This window comes from Limanda limanda, chromosome 4 (genome assembly GCF_963576545.1).
Source record: "Limanda limanda chromosome 4, fLimLim1.1, whole genome shotgun sequence".
Taxonomy (NCBI): Eukaryota; Metazoa; Chordata; class Actinopteri; order Pleuronectiformes; family Pleuronectidae; genus Limanda; species Limanda limanda.
The window spans coordinates 2,656,415-2,679,126 of NC_083639.1; the positions used below are offsets into that span (position 1 = coordinate 2,656,415).

Sequence of the window (22,712 nt, forward strand, 5' to 3'; positions counted from 1 at the left end):
AAATGAGTTAAACATTAATGTAATTTCAAGTATTACCTTCAGACAAATGGTTACAGAGCTCGGGCAATAATGTCCACTGTCGTACTTATCAAGTCGTGATGAGTCAGAGCTTTGGCAGGCACCAACTCATGTCGGCACTCTAATCAGTTATGAGCTAGAACACACATTGCTGCTTTTCCGAGGCCAGAGCGCTAACAAGGCCCATCAGAGCAGAGTTGTATACACACATGTCAAGGCACAGCTGGGAGCGAGTACGTGCAAATGTTGTAAAAGCCTAGTCAGCACCAATCTGAGTGTTTTTTTCCCCCTGTCCCTTTGTCCTTCAGTCAAACACACGCTGACAACCGCTCTATCACTGCTACACAATGTGCAGGACCCTTTCAAGTGCCAAACAAACATTCTCTCCTGTAGCGCCGCCCATTCCTTGACACATGATGGACGCTCAGCTGAGCCAGATTCAATGGCCTCATCATGGCCAATCACGAATGGATATCTGAGCGAAAGCACCTGGTGCATCTCCGTACCCACTTTTTTCGGGCGGGAGAAGGAGAGAAGGAGGAAGGAGGACTGAAGAGGGGGTGGTTGGAAAAATAAAAATACAACAGAGAGCAGAAAGGGTGCCAGAGAGGGAGGGTGGGAGCCAGAAGCCAGAGCTTGGGTCTATTTGTCATGTCAGATAATATGACAAGCGCTCCAAGGGGGAGTTTATAACTAGATTATTGAGAGTACCTCAATTTATTTGCAGGACTAAGAGAGCAAGCACTCACAGGACTGCGCCGCCCTCATCACTTTCTAAAACAAGATTAGATTTTTGCTCATTTGCTAACCACATTACATTGTATCATCAAGTAAACCCCAAAATGTATCAAAGAAGTGGATAAATTAGCTTATTGGGGAAAGGATCTCTGACAGCTCCTGATTTTTCCAATTTCACTAAGAGGGTTGTTCAACAGCCTGTAGCCCCGGAGGCTTTAATAATGCATGCTACCACCTGGCCATCCATCCATGCATTCATCCATCCATCGACGTGATCAATCATCAGTCTGCTACATTTACACACTCACCGCTTCCATGACCGTGTGTACCGTGGTTAACAAATACCGCCACGTCTGAAATTCCCATCCGGGGCAAATTAATTTCCATCCCACAGTGGAGCAGAGGTGCAAGTGGGTGGAAGGTTTCAGTCACACTTCAGACAGCAAGACCCGCTGTTCAATAAGCTCGTAATGAGTCTGTCGTCATGTGACCATTTGCTCCTTTAAATGTAACCTCCAGGGGTCAGCTTAGGGAAAAGGAAGTGTAGAAAACAATTGAGGGTGCACAATTTCCATGCAACAAAAACTTTAAAGTGACCACTGACGTCAAGAAAACAGCAGTAAAGGAGATATATGATCTCAAGGAAAGCTGTTATTTTCTTTGAATTATAAGAACGTAGGGAAAGGTCATTACAAAAGTCTGTTCTCAAAGGGGCTTTGTTCTATTGTCGAGGAATCTGTTAACAGAATAATGAGTTCTGTTGTTGTGAGCACGTACCAGTCTATCTTAAAGAAATTGGAAAACGTATTCAAGGCATTTTTTTTTGCTGCTGTGTCATATCCAAGCTGTGAAAAAAAACTTTCCTTTATCAAGTTCCTGAGAATGTCCTGAGAATTAATGCGATGTTTTAACACTGTACATTTACCTCGTCAGCCTTTAATGAGTAGTAGATGGTAAAAAGATTAGAGAACCATCAGCTAGTGAAGATTAGGATCCGGACAGGCCCTGACAGCAGCTCGCTATATGAGATTTACCATTTCTTCATCCCAAATAAGGGCCGGACTACTGATGAGAAGGGGGCAAAATCAATATGCCCTCCCCATTCCCATGCTCAGCTGGAGCACCAGGCACTAAAAGAGGGTCAATGATTTAGAGGATCTCTCGCCCAAAGAAATTAATAAACATGAGGCTGCAGGCTTGTGTTGTGGCATGTATGCCATACACATCAGAGGAGGTGAGAGTGATGGGGAAAGTTAATTCAGCCTCCGAAGACGGCCGGCCCAGAGAGACACAAGGTCACTTCTATTTCGTGGTGGTAGATGAGACGGTTCTGACCCTCATCTTTTTTAATTCTTTCTCACTCGGCATCTTATCCTTGGCAAAAGTTGCAAAAATAATTATTCAACTGCATAAAACTATTAGTTTGTGCTTGGTTTATAACACAGAGTGCTTGGATATAACTCAGATGTATTTTAACACGCAACTTTCCGCTTCACGTGTAAATTAACTTGTTTGCGGCATCTTGAGGCACACAGCATGAAGATGATGCAAAAAAAAATGTATTTTCAGGGGAAAGAAGGAATACAATCGCGACTGTGTATTAGAAATATAGCGGCGCTTGATGAGTAAACCCACACGGCGTCGACATCAAAAAGAGCCAGTGATTAAACTATGTCCCAAGGAGGTGCAGTGACAGCATCAAGTCGTTTGCTATTATACCACCATGGCCAATTTACAAGCCAGATGATATTTGCATCAGAGGCAGTGAAAACTCCTCAGTGAAAACACAGCTTAGGGAGGCAAAGCATCTTCTGTTATCAGACTGATAAGGACAGTGCTACTCGCATCTTGCTTATTATATTTTATTTTATTTTTCCTAGTTTTCCTTCCGCCTGTAAGCTCCTTATATGTTTCTCTCCCACTAAATAATAGATGTAGAGATCCCAAAAGCGGTCGTATGGCCACACTTTATTTCACTGATTAAGGGCTTACGTAGGTTTGGGTTTACCCTACCATGGTTTAGTTTAATAAAACTAGCCTTTAGTACTTTTCTGCACTGGGTTTCTTATGCAAGGGAATGAACTGACTGCCCTCATCGGCTTTTGAAGTCACTTTAAGACACTGTACTTAAGGGGATGAAATGTTGCCAATAAGGGATGGCACCAGTCCTCTTTGAAAAATGCTGCGAGCAGCTACCTGGCTGGGCTTATTTAAATTCAAAGAGAAAAAAAGGAGTCCATACTGTACAGAGAGTCCTGGTTCATTAGGGTTCTGTGCTGAGAAAGCTGGATATTATAAAGAGGAGCTGGATGATAAATAAAGTCACCGAAATGAAAACCGAGCTTGTTTTCTGTCAGGCAGCGCAAAGCTGATGCTATCCAGGAATTTCCGAGAGAACGACTGTGGGAAGATACTTTGATGTAATGACGAGGTTCCAGTAATGACGAGGTTGACTTTGGTCTCACTGGTCCTCCCCTCTTTCTCTCTCCTCTCTGTGCATCAAATGACTGAAGGTCAGACGGGTGATAACGCACGTCTGTCCATTTGATAATACTGTTTATCTGCATATTTTCCCAACCAAACACCAACTGCCTCTATTTGAGCTGGTGGGTCACATTAGCCTCACGCTCAGGACTAAATACCTTCACAAGGCTGTGCAGTGAAAGTAAATAAACATCATCTGCCCTGACACATAAAACCCACACAACTGTACTTGACCCGGCTCTTGAGCCCGGCACTTAACCCTGAGCTGCTCCAGTTGAGCTATTCTGAGTCAGGAATGCATTTTTATCATGTGTGAATGTGAGTGCACTGAAAAGGTTGTGCATGCTTATCTGGAATCCATGAATCAATGACTCTCTGCTACTAGTCATCACTTTCTATGGCTGCAACACAGGATTATTTTCATTATCAATTGATCTACTGATTATTTTTTCAATTAATCCATGAATTCAGTTTGGTTGCTCGACAAAAGTCATTATATATTGTAAATTAGAATTATAATTTCTACCAAAACAATTGATAAGGCTGGTCAGCAATCTGACTTATGGAAACAAAGAAACAAGTAAATCCATACAGTTGGCTTTTTTGCTGACAAAATACTTAAGTTACCTTTTTTTTTGGTGATTGCTGTTGTTACCTTACATTTTCAAATAAGTGCAAAGCTGTAAAAATATAGATTTAGTACTGATCTCATGAACATGTACAGCCTGTATTATTTCATGCTAAAAACCTGATTCTTCCGTGCTGCAGTGACAGTATCACTCTCACATATTTCTCCTTGTGGATCTTGACGGGGTTTAGCCTCAGCAATGAAGACAATAGAACATGTATATGGATGTAAAGGGGTGAAGAACACCACATTTGATTTTAATTAGAAGCACTGCCTGCATTTAAGACTAGAACGACCCTGCACTGAAATGTGTGAAGGAAAGTTGGAGAAGCACAAAGGCCAAGAAAATAGATGGTTATATTATTATAGCTGCTCTCTGCTCTTTTTGACTTCTGTGACTTTAACTGGAATCAGATATGGATCACATCCCGGAATAGATACAATCATTCATCCACAGGACAGAAAACAACAACAAAGACATGAGCAGCAATTCAGAAATAAAGATCCAGTGTGAATAGATTCTCATTAATACATCGCAGGAGTGTCAGTGTCAACAACAGATGATTATAATAATTCACAGCTGAAAGGAGAATTTATTACCAATGAGAACAAATCGCATCGTTGTTCTCAGATGATAAGAACAATGGTCTTTGCTGGTTATTGTTAAAGGGACAAAATAAAACAACAGACGACTCAAAGGCTAAAACTTCTTTGTGCCTTAAAGTGGTGTCGTGAGAGGGAGTGAAGGGCTGTGATTAAACAGGAACAAAGTAATTGATATTCCTTGCAGGACCCCAGGGCTCTGCCAAGAGAGAGACGCGGGAAGACAGAGAAGAGGGGGGAAAAGAGGAAATATATTACTCAACGTCAGTAATGACCATAAACATATAAATCACGGGGAACTGAGGCTGTTACTGGGAAAATGAATCAGGCACTCCTACGGGGGGGGGGGGGGGGGGGTGGAAGGGAGGTGCATGAAGGATGAAGAAAGGGATGGAGAAGCAGGAGATGCGAGGAAATGGGGGGGAACTCGCAGGATTAAACAACACTGCACTGCAGGGTGTCGACTGGTGTTATATCACCTCTCCATTACAATTACTGACAAGGCTCTGCAGAGGATTTCTTTTGATGACCAATACTTGAGTCGTGATATATTAAACCCTGAATTCATTTTTGCGAAGATGCGCTAAAATACAGCTCCTTTAATTGCCTCAGTGACATTGCAGGACACATTTAGAAGAGAGTCAATAGAAGTCGAACCTTCTGAGCGGAGGGAGACTAACCTTGTCTGTCATTAGCACATAGGAAGGACCAGCTGGGACGGTTCAGCCCAGTGATGTCAATGGAGCCAATCCGGTGACCAGCAGCAAATCGATCGTGATTAGCTGGCTTAAAAAAGATCGATGGAGCTAATGACCAGTTTGACTTTGTCCCGATCCACATGAGAAAAAGAAGGACGTGTACACGAGGGGCACGGCTGGAACACATCACCTCTGCTGTCCCGTCAGTGTTTCATTAAACACGTTTTGAACATGCTAACCACAGCTAATGATTGTAATGAACGATTATTCAAATGCCGATTAGTTCATCTATTAGTTGATTCATCATCTTGTCTTTACATTATTAGAGAATATTAACACTGTTCACCCACAGATAATGAAGATCTGTCGAGGATGGACTAATCTTCTGATTATCCTCTTAATTAATCAATTAAAACTATAAAATTATATAATAATCCCAACAGGCATATTAAAACCTATTTTTCCAAAACCGAACAGAATTCAATTTACTATCCTTGGAGACAAATCCTTATATTCTACCTAATGGAGTATCTGTTCCCTGATTCTAATTTCCATTGGTTCGACACCGTCATGAGCAGGGAAGGTTTTGGTTCCATGGAAAACTATTTAATTTGCTCGCTTGTCCATCTTCAGTGTGTGTTATTAGTTTTAGTATTTTTGCAAATGTAGGTAAATGGTGAGAAGTTTATTACATCTATGAAAGTTGTACATACAAAAGCCTGACTAGTCTATTGCTTGGCCGATTAAAGATCAGCTGATATGAGTCAGTATATCTGTGTCCATGTTAGGAAATTCAATTTGTAAACTTATATTTTACAGAATAAACAATGCAGGGAATAATGATTACAGCTTTAAAATATCAAGCCTCAGATACATTTGTTTGTCATATGGGTTTGATAATGACATCTTAATAATCATTGCCATTTTTTCTTCTTATCAATTCAAACATCTGCCCGGGTGCAGTAAATGATAACAGCATAAGGAAAATTAGATATAAACCATATCTGTGAGAACGCAATGGAACGGCGCTGGCAGCCTCGGAGCTTACACTGCAGGTGCCCAAACACAACCTTAACACTGATGCCACATCTTGATAGGTATGTTACTACAAGCAGCAAATATCTAGCTTAGTGGAGAGACTCAGCGATATTTGGCTTCTCCTCGGAGGGTAAACCCTGAGGGGGAAAACTGCCATGGACGGAAAATACCAACTGAAAAAAAAAGAGAAATCTGCTTCAGGCTTAATGGAGTCATAGGAGGCTGACAGCTGAAGTGACAAGGAACAGGAAACAGACATGTGGAGGAAGCAAGCTTTTTCAGACGTGTTAGCAAAAGACAGTTTTTAAGTAAACAGAGGAAAACAGTGAGTGTCTTAAATAGGCTGCATCACTACATGAGTGTGTCAGGTTTGAGTGTAGCATCTCTCTCAAGTTGAGGGCTTAATACAGCCACTGAATTATCGAGAGACTTATTAAATGAACATTCACTCATTACCTACTCAGCACTGTAAAGATGGAGGGGTGGGTGAGAAGAGAGTGAGACTCAAGCATCTGAAGACATTCCCTCAAGATGTTCTTAAGATATCACGTTCGAGAAAAACATAAACATACTTTTTGAGGGCTGTAACTTTGACCTTTGGCTACGAAAATCAAGAGTTGATCTTTCCTTGATGACATTCCAGAGATTTCATTTTCACCAGGTGAAAAATTTGCTTTGTAAGGTCACTGTGGCCTTGACCTTGGATCTTTCCACCAAAATCTGATCAGATCATCTTTGAGTCAACGTTAGTAACACATTCAATGAAATTTCCTCAAGGCATTTTCCAAATATAGCGTTCACGACTCTGTCGGCGGCATGAAAGCATAAAAATAAGCTATGGGGTCTGAAATCTATGAGTGTGTGCAATTAGTTCAGCTAAATGGAGTTCCAGGGGATTGTTGGGCCTTGGCAGAGCTACTGACTGTTCATTTATAATCCCAATTATCAAAGATAATCAACAAAACTGACCTAAAACAGGCGTGACATATTATGTCTTTGTTTTTATGGATCCACGCATTGGACTCCCTGATTCATTATTTCTGTGTAAACACAGTCACTAAGTAATAGCTGCAAATTCTTGCATCATATAGTTTAACAGTAGATGTTTCCTGATATAAACTGGCTTAAGTATATATGCTCTCCCTGAGTTGCTGGCCACTTTCACTGAAAGTGAGTTGTTGCTGTGGATTAAAAGCTTCAAATGAAGAACAGCCTCTTGTGGTTTAATGAGCTGCAGTTTTAACTCTGTGTGCTTTTGTTTAACTAAGAGTTATCGAACCTGGATTGTGTCTTTCACAACACAGTCACACAGAAGGACAAACTGAAACATCACCGAGAAATATTATTAAAGATGTCAACCTTTTCTTTAGATGACAATCGGATGGGAGCATTCAGGAGAAAGACGTTGTTTACTGAACAGTAATGACTATAACATTTTGAGTGTTCATTCTTCACCGTGATTTTAATCCTGAGTCAACATTTAAGACTTGTGTTTGTGTTTCACACTCACTTAATTCGATTGTCTCGGCTTTATCTCACAAAAGTCACATACCTCTGCCAGAGGCTACTATTCGTAATGTACCAAAAAAAGTAGACACAGATATTACACCTGTGTGTGTGTCAGTATTACTGCAACAATTATCTCAAAAAATGATCCAGTCGACAGATTGTAACCTTATAAACAACATCATATCTCTGCCCCGGGGCACAGGGCAAGCTGAAGTAAAACATTGCAGACATGATAGTAAAAAACACGACCGTTTTTCACAACACTGACACCATCATTTTATGTGGCCTTGATGTATTGGATTTGACAGCAAATCAGGATTGAGCTGTAAGTGTATTTTTTCCCACTATGCCTTTGACAAATTTCAGGCAGAGTGCAGCTCTTTCTTGAGGAAATCTTTTGAAGAAACACTCCTGGAGGAAATCTATCATTCGTTTCTTTCATCCTCTTGTGGGCTTTTTTCTCCTTTGTGCGCCATATTTTTCTTATTTAAGCATTTGTTCATTCGCTCCCTCTTTCTTCTGCCTCCGACATCTTCCTATTTCACCTAGAACACAAGCTTTTCTTCTACAAAACTGTTTCTTCTCGCTTATTTCTCTTCTCCCTCCACTCCTTTCCTCTGTCTTCCCCTCCACTCCTACCTCTTTTTTAGAACCACACCTCCGGGATGTAGCTGTCCAATCTGATTGAGAACTGGTCTTTCACCACTGTTTTTCTCAGAGAGATCGTGATGAGATCAGGTTGTTTTTTCTCCTTCCATCTCTTGCCGTTGTTGTTTTTAATAGAGAGACCCCTGTGGCTAAACTTCCTCATTAGCCGGCCTGTGGAGTAGCACAGCAGAACTATACCTGCAACGATACGTCTCCATTTAGCCCTCTCCCCGCCTGCAGGCCTCACAGCTCGCCCATCACTCTTTCTTGCCTCGATAAACACAGGTACTGATACACATCTATATTTGGAGCACCAACACTAGCTCACAAAATGTATATACAAAAACACACTGGTGTATAGATGTATATAAGCTAGTGCAGTGCCTATTTTAAACACGCCTGTCTGGAATAGTCTGTTTACTTGGCCTGGGTTAATGCTCTAGAGCTTCAGTCTTCTTCAAACAGTTCAACAATACTTTGTTATTGTTTGCATGTTGGATATTGTGTGCAGAGCTTTTTATAAACAGTATATGGTGAAGAGTGAAGGTAGAAAACTTTGAATTTATTCTACTTGGTTAATCTGCAATGGAGATCAGAGTGTTTATCATAAAATGAAACAGATTTTGCTCTATTATTGTTAACATGTGTCCATGGGATTGATTTATTTGACTGCTGTTGTTTTTTTTTAACATAGCAAGGCAGCTATTTCCAAAGTCGGCACATTCAATATAACCTTTAGAGCCAAGTTCACAACTTTTCAAATTAAAAGCTCTGTAATTCTGCTCAATATAAAGCTTCACGGCACCAAAAACGACTATTGTGCTTTTACTTTGAAGACAAATTGTCAAACAGAATGAATGTTGCTGTCGTGACGCAGATCCGCACCTTAGACACCCCTGAATCAGAATCAGAATCAGAATCAGAATTCTTTTATTTGCCAGGTATGTTTGCACATATAGGAAATTGACTTGGTGTCGTTGGTGCACTGAACATAAAAACAACAATATAAGAAAAACAACAATATATAAGAAATAGAATAAAATAAAATAAAATAAAGTAGAATAAAGTATATACATATATACAGTAACAGAGTAAATGAGTTATGGTCTTTGTCCGTCCAATATGTTGGAATAAAAATGATAAACTTATCCCAATTATCTGGCGACAACCTAACTGCTACTCGCCTGTTTATTCAAAGTTCATTAATATTGAATATATCATGTGTGACACGTCACTTCCCTGGGCCTTAAACAATACATTTGTGAAGGCGATTAGATTAACTGTTTGCGAGATATGCATTCCACATACAGACAAACAGACAGACAGATGTTTGTGGATTTAATTGGTAGATTCCGTGCATAGAGCAGCTGCCGGGGTCCAACAATCTCTGAATATATATGAAGTTGACATTCTGAGCATGACTGAACTGCAACTTTTCCAGCAGGAAGCAGAAAACTAATCCAGACATCGATACACCAACACCGCTTCCAGACAGTGACACGGGTGGGATAGTGATCAAATGTGAGGATGCACGCTCAACAATATGTCTGACGGTTCACCTGGGAAGAAGATAAATTGAATCCATGTTCACACAGCGAGCAGCATGATCGACAAGTCAGAAAAAAAAGAAGAAAAAAAGGTCCTATCGTCTAAAGCTGCGTGACCAAGGTAACTCCGCTGAACCGTGTGAACTGCTGACAAGCTTGTTAGCTGAGATGCGTCTACCACAGACAAACTACTCAGAGTCAAACACTTCATTGCTGCAATTAAGTTTTTAAAGAGCAGCAGAAAGCACAAAATGGGCATTAAGTTGATTGGAGGCAATCAAAGCTGCCCGGCTCTCTACAACATTTATTTGGCAGTCTAATTTAAGAAAAGAGAAGTTACACTCAGAAGGCAAGTCTGCCAATTTATTAAGGAAAATGTAATCGTTGGGATCAAACCTTAAAACTATACAATGGAGGGCTTTTGTTCATCTGATTTAACTGGAGAGAGTTAAGCAAAGATCCAAACCTTTTCACATGTATGGTATGCTTTTGCGCTATACAAATAAAATTGAATTGAATAAATATATGGTAGATATAACTTGGTGGAATATATATATATATATAATGATATAATACGATAAACTTGTAATACGTTATATGGATAATGTGCAAGAGGAGTTAATTCCGATAATTCAACATTGCGATAAGGCAAACAGGCGCGACTAATCTAAACATTATGTTATGATATTTTACTCTGAGCCCTACTTGATTGTCACTCACTCAGCTGGATCACCAATGAGCAGCATCTCTCCTCCGCCCTAAACCTCAACACATTTCAGAGTTACAATTCATGTTTTATTAATTTCTGGGAATTCCCAATTGAGTTTCTATTCTGTCTTGCATTAACCTTATTATGCAGCTAATGAATTAAAAATCCACTTGTAAATGAAGCTCTGGAGCAGCACGCTGGAATGAATCACTGACTCGTTCCCGCCTTTGCATCGCTGTAATGATGGCTGTTGTATTAGCGCGAGACAGATTCTCCGGAACGCGTTGGACTGGTATGGAAATGAGCCTCTGTGCTACTTCACTCACTCAGTCTTTGATGTGCGATATCACAAACAGGTCTGATCGTGCTGTATTGTAGCTGGCACACAAAGGGAGAATGGAGGGGAGGGGGGGCGAGGGAGGAATATTTCTGATGAAGTCTCGCTTGGGTTGCTGGGCACAGTGTTACCTATCTGATGTGTGTTATGCGCTCGTGTTTCCTTCATGCCTTCTCAGGAGGGAGAGACTCGTTGCATACTGCTCAGTGCTCACCTCTGAAATAGAAATGAGTGCCATTCAAGCAGAGGACAGTTCAGAGACGACATTAACATCCGTCCTAAGAGATTCAAACCCAATGGTCAGCTCTAGTTCAGTCGGTCACCACTTGATCAGATCTGCCTTCCTTCAATATTTTGCACACACTATTTCAGTACGCTGAGACCAAATGATGTTGTGTTTACCGAGTCTGAGTTCGGTCAGACGTGTCTGTTATCAATGTGTTTGTGTCACGAGTGAGAAAGAACGAGAGTGGAGTTAATAGGTGCTGCGAACACCTCTACGAGACATTAAGAGTCATGTTAGGGTGATCAGGGTTTAAACTGTGGTGATGCCCTTGACAAATCAACTAATGGGTGCTCTGAGGCGTAGTAATGCTTGTATCAGAAAACATCAGTTGAGTAATGGGTTCTTTATATGTGACCCAGAATGCATTTCTGTTCAAAAAGCTAAAAGAACGGCCACATGTGTCCCAGACCACCTATAATGTGTCTGAGGGATCGATTCTCTAGACACATTGACGATATTGTTCGGGTGAATCCCACCTGTACTTAGTATGGTCCACTGCAGGAAGGATGTTAACAGGTCTGACTGGGATCTATACGATGTTAGCCAGCCTTGGAACCAGAGCACGTTGGAAGTGCTGCACTGGATCAATAGCTTCCTCTCCTAATGAGCACTGGTTTCCATTTGGACGCCTGCTTTTTTGAGTCCAACCTGCCACATCAGTGCCGGGTTTCGTTAGAAATTCTGTATGATTGTGAAAATAATAGGTGTTCCTTGGGCCATTTAAACAGCAAATAGTGATGCCCCCCCTGGCCTGCCTAGCTGGCTGGTGTACCTCCCGCTAATCCTGAAGTCCTTTACTTCGCATGCCTTCATTGACTAGATGCCCAAAGCCACTGCTGAGGAGTATTTCACATTTTGGGGAAAATAATAAAAAAATAAACGCTGATCCGGCACATGCCCTTGGAAACAAAACCTCCTGGTGAGATAGCATCAGAGAGAGAGAACAAGGGAGGGAGGGAAAGAGACGGGAAGAAGGAGGTCAGAGAGAAATACAGATTACCTGTATTAATAAATGCATGTAAAGTAGTTGGATAACTATCTTGTTAGTTCTTAATACTCTTCTATTTTTGTTCAGTCAAACAACACAGGCACTTAACTTGGAAAACATTAACTTTTATTTCACATAGGTGTCTTGTGTCTGTGAATGTTTGCAGACAGAAATTACAACCTCAGGAGTATTCCTGTGAGACGTAGGAAGGCTCAAATCCTTTTGCTTGTATAAGCTTCTCTAAAACCCCAAACCTCCTATTTGGGAAGCTGCATTCTATGCGTGAAAATGGCTTAGAGTCCTGTCAGGCTCATAGGTTATGCAAACCACAGCAGAGAATTATCTCTTGGAGCACAGTGAGTGGAAATTCATTACCTTGACCGTCTCTCTTAGCAGCTTCTTCACAACTCAATTTAACAACACAATGGTGAGAATATGCTGTGATTTATATAAGATGCCTCACATGGGAGCAGAGGTGGCTGCGAGGGAACGTCTTGGTTACTGACTTCACATGGAGTATACGCTGCAGACTTTCAATGTTATGTGACATCACAGACACGAAAGATGAGCCGAAGCCCTTAGAGTGTCCCCGATGAGGGCCGTGTTCATTTAATGTACAATTGGTGAATGGGAAGTCACAATTTTCCCTCCGTTATGGGGTTTCAATTTACACAAATAAACAGTGAATTAACTCATATAGTGGAAAGAATACAGTGAGGGTCACTGCTGACTCACTCATTGACATACACGGCAGCCTATTCACCAGATAGTGTTTATACCAATTCACGCACATAATTTGTCGAACAACAGAGAAAAATCTCAGTGACAACACCTGTATTTTCTTCCTTTGTGGAGACAGACGGCGTATTCCTGTTTATTATAGGGTGCTGAGGTCTCATGTGTTTACTGCCTTGACTGAAACAAATTAAACTAAAATGATTTAGCTTTTTAGATATTGACATTTTTAATAATTTGAAATATTTAGAGGCTGCGACTATTATATTATATAGCCAACACAACTTGTTTTGGGGCAAATCTGACATTTTCAGCTGTTTTTATCAGATTGCGTTTGTGATTCTGCACAAGCAGCTGTTATTTTCCCAGAGATCCCTGAAAGTGCAGCTGTGAATCTCTCCAATTCACTTAGATATGAGCCTTGTCTTATTAGCCTTAAATACCCCCCTGGGGTGTTGCCAAGAAGGCTGCAGACTTGCCCACGAGGACATCACACATTTTTTGCATTGTGCTTGTACAACTATACAAGTTGTACCTCGCATTAAAGTAAATATTAATATACTGTAAATAACTAAGTGCAGGGACTGTCCTCCCAAGGGGAAGGACGGCATTATTTCAGATAGTGCCTAAAAAGGCCCATATTTATGCTACTATGTCAAAAACAAAGTGAGGACAAGGTAAAAGAGCCGCAGGCTCAGCAGAGATGGATCAGCAAAAATATTAAGACTTTTACCAAAAAGACCACAACCTCAACAAAACCGAACAAAAAAAGGATTTATTTTGCTTTAGGGATTTGAAACAGTGTTGGAAAGCACAGACAAAGGAGGCTGTCTTGCCGATAGGGGCATCAGCTCCCTGTCCATGTCAGTATGCATTCAGTCTATGCATTGCTCCTTTTAAAGCATGTTTAAAAGGCCGGGGAGTTGGAGTTGCTCTGACATGGAATGAAAAGGAAGCCAGCAGGAGGAGGAGCAGAGATGGCAGTTGATTCTGTGGGTGGCTTGTGTTGCACAGAGATAGAGAGGGAGCGACAGACAGACTCAGACGGAGGCTGACAACAGCTCCTGCATACGTTGCTTTATCTCTCCATCGGAGTGTGTTGCTGATAAAAACACGCTGCTCTGACTTTCCTCTTTGTACAGAATCAAAGGGCAGTCACACACACACTGATGTACAGAAGGAAGAAAAATATGCGCTTATTGTTAATTAATAACATTCGCAATAATATCAAAGCATAACCTGTGTATTTGGCAAGCTACAGTTATCGCAATTGATTCCTACAGTGTAGCTTATGTCAAACATAAGACGAAAAGATTTTTGCATTTGTCAGATCTCACTGTTTTTTAATGAGTTCTAGGCACCTGAACCTATTACATAATGAGGGAACACAAGAGACGTCTTTCTTTTCACACTTGGCAGAGGTAATAGTTTGAAGCGGAATGGAAAGGTCAAAATGTACTTTCTAGTGCACCTGAGGGGTTAGTAATATGCGTTTGTGTGCAGAGGAGAAAAAGCAGGCGGAAATGAAAGAAGTATAGAGCAACATCACAAAGAATCAGGAATAAAAAAAATAAACCCCGGAACAACCAGGATAATTACAGAGAGGTATAGGTCATATCACTGCATGGGGCGGGCAAGTGTGTGGGTGTGTACGTGTGTGTGCATGTATAATAGGCTACCTTTGGACACAAATTGCAGACTTGTTAATTGGGGACAGTTGGTCATGTCCCCACTTGGGAAAAGCAAATGCTTGGGTGGTCAAGTTCAGGGGCAAAGTGAGACAATCAGTGGAGGCTGCAATTGAAGTGCAACTACATCACAGTGGCAACTAAATGGTCCCATGAGAGGCTCGTTCAAAGCGATTGACAAATACAACTAAAGCAGCCAACATGTGGATCTCTCTTGGCCAGCCTATCTCAAAGATTCACTGCATGCCAGTGGTGAAGCTGAAGAGCTACGCATGCAGCTGGCCAAGTAAAAGTCAAGTGCAACAGCTCAAATTAGCTAATGATACAATGGAAAGAGCAGGAGCCGGTGACGCAAGAATAAATCCTCCATAGACCAGAACGTCTCATTTTGATTTTGCCTTCGTAGACCAAGTCCTCCAAAGACTGCAGACCCTGACTTGAGACTTTGTGGAAGTGTGTGTGTGTGTATCTGTGTGTGAGTGTGTGTGTGTGTGTGTGTGTGTGTGTGTGTGTGTGTGTGTGTGTGTGTGTGTGTGTGTATGTGTGTGTGTGTGTATTAGGGATGGGCATAATTAATCGACGATCGATTAATTGATCATTAAGAATTTCCTCGATGAAATAATGTTTTCATCGATTAATTGGGTAATTACACATTTGACCACGGGGGGCAGTGTTTGAAAAAAACGCCACAGACCTACTCAGTTACCTGCGAGTTACCGTGTTACCATTTCCAAAGTAAACACGAAGAAGTCACGGCGAAGTTTAGCTTGGGACCATTTAGAATTAAACAATGACTTGGTTCACTGCAAACACTGCGAAGCTGTGTTTAAATACAACTCGGCCACGACTCAAATGATGTACCACTTGAAGAACGCACATCCGACGCTGGTTAATGGCGGCGCGTCCTGCTCTCGGTCTCACTCTCAACCTAGCATCAACTCGGTGTTAGCACGGAGGAGCTGCGATGCACAACGAGCAGAGAATAACGTTCCCCAGGCTAGCCAAGTTAGCACGGAGCTACCTGTGTATCATGCATAGACTGTATGGTATCACGGCGACGTCAGTCCTCTCAGAGCGAGTTGTTTAAGCAGCTGGACTGACGGTCACCAGGCTGCGTTCGCGTCTGACTCCAGAGCATGTTTACATGTCATCTTTCTCAACATAAGTCAGTAGGCTGGTGCTGAAGTTGTATGTGAGTTACTAGTTATTTTTATGAAGCTTTCTCGACTCGGTGCCTTGTTTGATAGTTTTAGTTACATGTGGCAAAACCTGTCAGACCTAAGTATTATATATTTGTGGTTAAGTTATTGTTTAACATGCTTGTTTTTTATATTATTAGTGTTTAGTAGCACCGGCTTCTAGCTGTCGGCTCCGCTGCTTGAGGTTACGGCAGCGCATATTTTGTTCATCTTGTAATAAAGATCTGAATGAGGAAACACGCTTTGTTTTTTTTTATTTTCACTGCATTTTTATATAGCCTATAAATAGTGAATTTTTGAATATAAAAATATTAATGATTAATCGAAAATTCGTCATTAAATCTCCCGACGATCGATTAAGACAATTTAATCGAATGCCCATCCCTAGTGTGTATGTGTGTGTGTGTGTGTGATGTCGGTCTTGATACAAATACAGTGTGTCTGTACAATTTTCAGAGCACTGCAGAGAAGATTAATGAAATGGAGCAGTTGCAGCATCCAGTCATGCAGCAGAAGACCACCTCCGGTCTGGCCAGTGACTGAGCCCCATCTCCCAATCAGCCGTGATCGAAGGCCGCTGTGGCAGATATGCTGCTAAAGGTCATGGCACTCATCAAGTGCCCACTGCCTCCCAGTTTGATGGAGTGCAGTCTAAAGATCAGATGTCTGGCTGATAGGCCAGCTGTTCAACTCTATTTATTGCGCTGAAAATGCTACCTGAAAGACGCAAAGATTGGTGTGAGCTGTTTACTGTAATTCAGGCAATGAAAGCAGAGATTTATCTCATGAGAAATTGAAGTTGTTCCTAAAAACTGCTCCGCTGAGGAGAAATGTGTTGAATGTTTTGAATGTGTTGATCTTTTGTCTGTGGGTAGAAAGGTGCAGTTTGTAAGCTATTGTGCTGCTACCACGACGATTGGTAAATAATAGCTTTGAGTCGTAGTGGCCAGTAGGTGATGTTTAGGTAGACTGAACACCAATTCATTTCATTTTTAATCGAAGAGAAAAAAAAAGCTTCACAGGGAGGGAGAAAAAAGGAACGGAGGAGGAGGAGAGAGGCAGAGAGAAGTAAATGCCAACAGGTCAGTAGTGGACAGCCCGGGGCTGAGAGCCAAAGACGCAGAGCTCATTAAAAACAGACAGACTTTTCTGAGCAGGAGGACAATATGGAGCGAGAGAAACCCAATGGCACTTATCTTTTCTGTGAGGAAGAAGGATAGTAAGGGAAACAGACAAAACAACAACAGAGAAAAGAAGACAAATGGGGAATGCGGAGCGGAGACATGGAGGCACAAGGAAACACAGTAGGGTGGATAAACTGCAATTTCCTTGCTCTCAAGAAGAGGAAGGATGGAGGAAGGAAGGAGATGTCTTAGAAAAGAGGTAGAAGTTGTCCTTTGAAAATGTGAATCGGTGTGACCACAAGTCTGAGTGTCAGTTTTTCTTTGTCTAGATTCCCTCTCAGTAGTAGACTACACCAGAAAACTGAAATTCTGTCGCCCCTCCTTCCCCTCGCCACATTGAAAATAGTTATTTTTGTGTTTGCTCCAGAGAGAAATAACATTAAAAGCTTCTAGCATGACATAGTTTATAAAAGCTACACAAATCAAACACAAAATCTAACACAAACATGAATCTGTCACTACACGTTTGTGAAAATAATGACTTTTTTGTGCATTTTTCGGTTAGCCTTACATTTAGTATTTTTCTATGCATCTTCTCTCCACATCCTCTCAACTAGTTTTCAACACGTCTGGATTTGCAGGTGCATCTTCTCAGCAGCTTGGCCGTGAGCAGCCTGTCAGGCCTGCAGATATGTTGAAGGTTAAGATGGTGATTAGAGTGGGAGATGACTCTTTGCCCTTTGGTCCTCTGTCTTTTATTGATTGCTACACCTTTTGAGGTCCCAATTGTATAAATGAGCAGTCTTTGCTCACTTACACATGGCTACCTGAATACACGTGCACACTCACACACAAAATGTGCGAATCCACATCCCAGGGGTCTCCTTAGTTCTCTTGTGACGTCTGTGTGAAGCACAGCGCCTAAATATAGAACATGAAATAACTGAATGTCATTGCTTTCCCAGCAGACCATCAGTCTAATTGTGTGTTTTCTCCTCTGTCATTTATTATTGTGCTGGTGGTGCGACTCAACTGCTCCTAATGAGAATCAGGAAAAATATTGCTTTTATCTCACATGAGGCCGTGTGGGGAAGTTTCTCAATAGTGACAACTCCTTAGATAATGACATAAGCATCTGAGACATGATTACAGTGAAAGACGGGACAGAGTCAGAGTCCTCTGATACTCACTGTTTACTGTCATGAAATACACTGTGACTCTGAAAAAAATAAGCGCAAGAGTGACAATGCATACCCTCCGTAACGTAACATAACGATATGTATACAATATAGACACTGTACATAGTACCATGTATATACTGTATTTGTCCTCTTTAACCCATAATGATATGAAAATGAAGATGGTTTAATGTAGAGCTGTGAGGAGTGCTCTTAACCAAACCCCACCGTTATCTCCTCTCTCTACCTGTCAGACTGAACATTGGCAGCACCAGACGAAATCCCACCCATAACCTGTTAGAAAATCCATGAAGTCAAACCATTAACCCAAACCCTCCTTGGCAGGCAGGAAGAATTTGAAGAACATGACATAAACTCAGTTGACATCCCGCTTTTGGAACATTTACGGGACAAACATACAGTTCAGTGTCATTGTCTCCATGCTCCATTGCTGTGAATAACAGGAGAGTGTAAATGAGATTTTTCTATGTAATGTTCAATACATATGTAGTGCTCACTTCTGATTATCAACAATGACAACTATGTTAATGTTGCTTGCTGGTTGGAGAATTTATGAAATTGCTGATCTCCTACAATTGTCAAACACGCCCGTGTTTACATTAAAATTGTAGTGAGTGGCTGTTCAGTGTTGTTCCTGAAAGGATTAAAGAGATGTCCATGTTTACGCTGACAGAAAGACTACGGTTACTCAGGTACCCACTCTTTACAACTTTGGTGAATAGAAAAACATCTGGGAAAACCCGGTTTTGTCATTTTGATGGACAGGCTACAACATCACTAAACCATATAAATTCTGTCAGCCAAGAGCAGAACTCTGGACTGCAGGGGGAACAGTCTCACAAATGCTGAATTGAAAAACATAGTGTAGGATATTTCTGAGAGGAACAGTACAAACCTAAATGTTCCTGAAGGATACCTCCATAGGTTTCACCCTCGCTTTAACACTATTTCCTTTACCACAGTTGTAAATTAGTTAAATTAGGCCATTTACTGCCTTGACCAGATACCACAGAAGATTGGTGTCCACATCAAAAGACAATCTAAACCCTCTTGGAGGAGGTGGAAGATGGGACCAGATTAACAAATTGGAGCAAATGGCCCTGCAGGGCTGTGTTTGAGATTGCATTGGTCACTGTAGCAGCAGGGGGGCTACTGTCTGTTGTGGCAAGAGTTTCAACACTAGAACTTTCTTTCAAAATAAATGAAAACATGAATATCAAGATCTGGATTGTCATGCTTATTTATGTTTGTCATTTGCTAAAATTCTGTAAATTGCAAGTGGCTGTTAATCTCATGTGTCAATGATTGTATATTCATTTGCTTTTATACCTTATTACAAGATCCTATGAGATTGTATCCAATGACCAAAGATGAAAGGGATTCCGTTTATGCCATATTTCCCCAAATTAGGCAAATTGTCCCCAGTAGCCTGGTCAGATGAATCTCAATTATTTCTGAGGCATGAAGATATTTGTCAACAGCATTAATCCATTGTTTTAATTCCAAACACAATCTGAGTGCTGTTGCTGACCATGCACATCCCCTAACGTCCACAATTTACCAATGGCCGCTTCAGGCATGATGCACCTTTTTGCAATGTGAACGTCACCTCAAACTGGTTTCACAAACATGACGATAAGTTCTAAGCACTTCAGTGGTTTTCCCAGTCACCCTATCTGAACCCATTAGAAAACCTTTGGGATGTGGTAGAACGGAAGATTGGCAACAGGAAATGTGCGGCTGACAAATACTCATCAACTAATTATGTGATGCAATATCGTCAACATGCAAGGACAGTTTACATCTTGAAAAACTCACAACGCAAAGAATCAAGGCTATTTCAATTTAAGTACAACATTTCTTTCCTAAGGGGATTGAATACTTGAAATGACACTTCAGTAATGCATAAACATTATGGAAGCGTCAATCTGTCCAATCCACACCAACTGGACACCAGAGCTGACAAAACCAGCTGTCCTTTCTGTAGCACAGCTCCTGAGATTCAGCTCTCAGTCAGACACAGTGATACAAGAGCATGTTGCACAGCAATGGATACAAAGGAAATTTGACTCATTCTTACAAATAGATATAAGTCAGAAGTCTCGGCTTCACCGAATAGCTGTATGCCTTCCCTTCTCCCACATACATCACACATCTCCAAGAAAAAGTTGTAGTTTAAGCAAGACTTCTTAAAACTTAAGTTGATGTCCTCCAGGGCTTGGATTTATAGTACAGTATGAAACACAGCCTCTATCACAAGACAAACACTGACCTCATGCTTTTAGCGAGTAAGATATGATAAATTAAGTGCAGCTACAAGCTTGTGTCCGGCTGAAAGATGATGATAATTGGATATTTTCCGCAGGCCATCACAGCGATGACACGTCCATTTTATCTCATAAAATCCTACATGTCCTTCAAAAATCCACACGATTACTCCCTTCAGAAATACACAGTAATGCAATGTGACCACATCGTTGAGGGCGATTGTAATGCAGCTCATTCCACAGGCTATTAGACCGTCTCAATCCGGGAAATGTTAGTTCATTCCATGTCAGCTGGAAGCAATTATTAATGGTGTGGTGGTGCCATTACATGAACTAATGTACATGACGCTTTCAGTAGAGACGAGCTTTCTGATCCTCAAATTAAACCACCAAGTACATTTTACCAAGAGGAACTGTATCCATCAACTGTACATTAGCACATTAACTTCTTCCCTCATCACCATCCTCTTGACTTCGAATGAACATGCAACATATATGTGGCATCAGCTGTGTTAATATGACAATTTTGTTAATACAGTGAATCTAACTAATATTCTAGAAATCCAGTTTGTATAAAGGGCTTGCATATCTCGTTTAATTCATATAATATTCTTGATTGGTGTGAATTTATCAATGCCCCATGTGACAGAAGGGAGCAGTGAATCACTACACCCATTTATTGGCCTTACACTGCAGTTTGAGCTGATTTAGAGAAACTCAGATTGGCTACGATTTCATTATGAGAATGCCAAATAGAAGAGATAGGATTTGTAGATTAATCATTGAATCTATGGACAGACAATTAACAAGCAGCTTTTACAATAATGTGTTAATGATTTACGTCATTTTTCAAGCAACAAAACCAAACATTCATTATAGATTTTGAAATGGGTTGCTGCAGTGCAGTACCGATATAAGACTCACAATCCAGATGACTCCTTCAGATAGAAGCTAAACAGTTTGTAGTCCTGTAAAATTTGAATGCCCTGACCCACCGTTGAGCTGACATTAGAACTTGGCATAGAAGAAGAAAAAGGTGTTACCAGTACATCCATACTGCCCAGATAGCCTATTAAGCTCCAATGTGTCAGCAATTACAACACTCAGTGATGTGTGTTATTTCTGCTACGAGTGTGGACACAGAAAATGAGCTGCTGGGCGGTGAGAAGAGGTCAGGGGGTGTAACCACAGTGCATTCCTTCAGAGAGTAGACTGGTAAAATACTGAGAAGAATAATAACACCTTTACTGTTCTTGTGGTGCTGGAGGTGATAAAGCAATATTATGACGAGCAAAAATCCGGCCATCCTTCAAGATGTCATTTTGCTGCAGTGACATAAAAAGTGTACAAGGTGTGTACAGCGCAAAACCCAAATAAACACGCTTGTTGTGTGTGAAGGACACTTAAACAGTGCTTTTGAGCTTGCTTTGAAGTTGCTCATTAAAGAGGAAAAAAAATCCATGTGCTTTCCACTGATGGATTCAGCTGTTTTTGTAGTTTTAAAGCATCGCCGGCTCCTAGAACAGGAGACAAAGCACCTTTAGGTTGGTGCCATTGAGGATTTAGGATCGCCTACAGTTTCTTTCCCTTCTCCATTTTCACCTTGAATATTATAATTAGTTCTTTGACTTTAATCTTTACAGCAAACTTCAATTCATGCAAAGTACGTGCTTTTCAATAAATCTCCAAACCATTTAACAAAATTAATGCAGTCACTGTGAGCCAACAGCGCTATACATTTTCTTAAGAGTGGAAAAATACCATATAAATTAAGGCAATGAAAGGCCTTACTAATTAAATTTATCTTAAGGTAAGCCGGTGCAACAAATCAACAAATCAAATAGCATTACTCAATAGCTATTACATTTAAATTAAGTTTTGCTCTCAATCTTATTCGTGCATGGAATCAACACCTGTGGATTCAGTGCTGCAAACTGCATCTCTTTAATATTCAATTATCTTAAAAAGCAAACTGTCTCATTCATCAGTGTACGTGACACTATTAATTATAACCGAGATACGTGAGGAATGACAAACGGTGATGTCCATTGAGTAGTTGGACGGATTTGAGTTCAGATGCATATAATTAGTATGGTCCATTGTTTGAACTGTAAATCACCGCAATGATCCAGCAGAGACATTTGCATTATAAAGACAAATCACACTGACATGTTTTTGTATGGATAACCTGTAATGCAAAACCTATGCCAAGAAAACAAGGGATTTTTACATAATATGTAAAAGGAGACATTAAGAATGACGATGAATC

The 22,712-nt window shown here is 40.9% G+C and overlaps 1 protein-coding gene across 1 annotated transcript in view; it reads right to left on the reverse strand.

Annotated features, from left to right (window-relative positions):
- asic1b (acid-sensing (proton-gated) ion channel 1b) overlaps nt 1-22,712 on the reverse strand; it is a 146,047-nt gene that overhangs the window by 55,272 nt on the left and 68,063 nt on the right. The window lies entirely within an intron of this gene.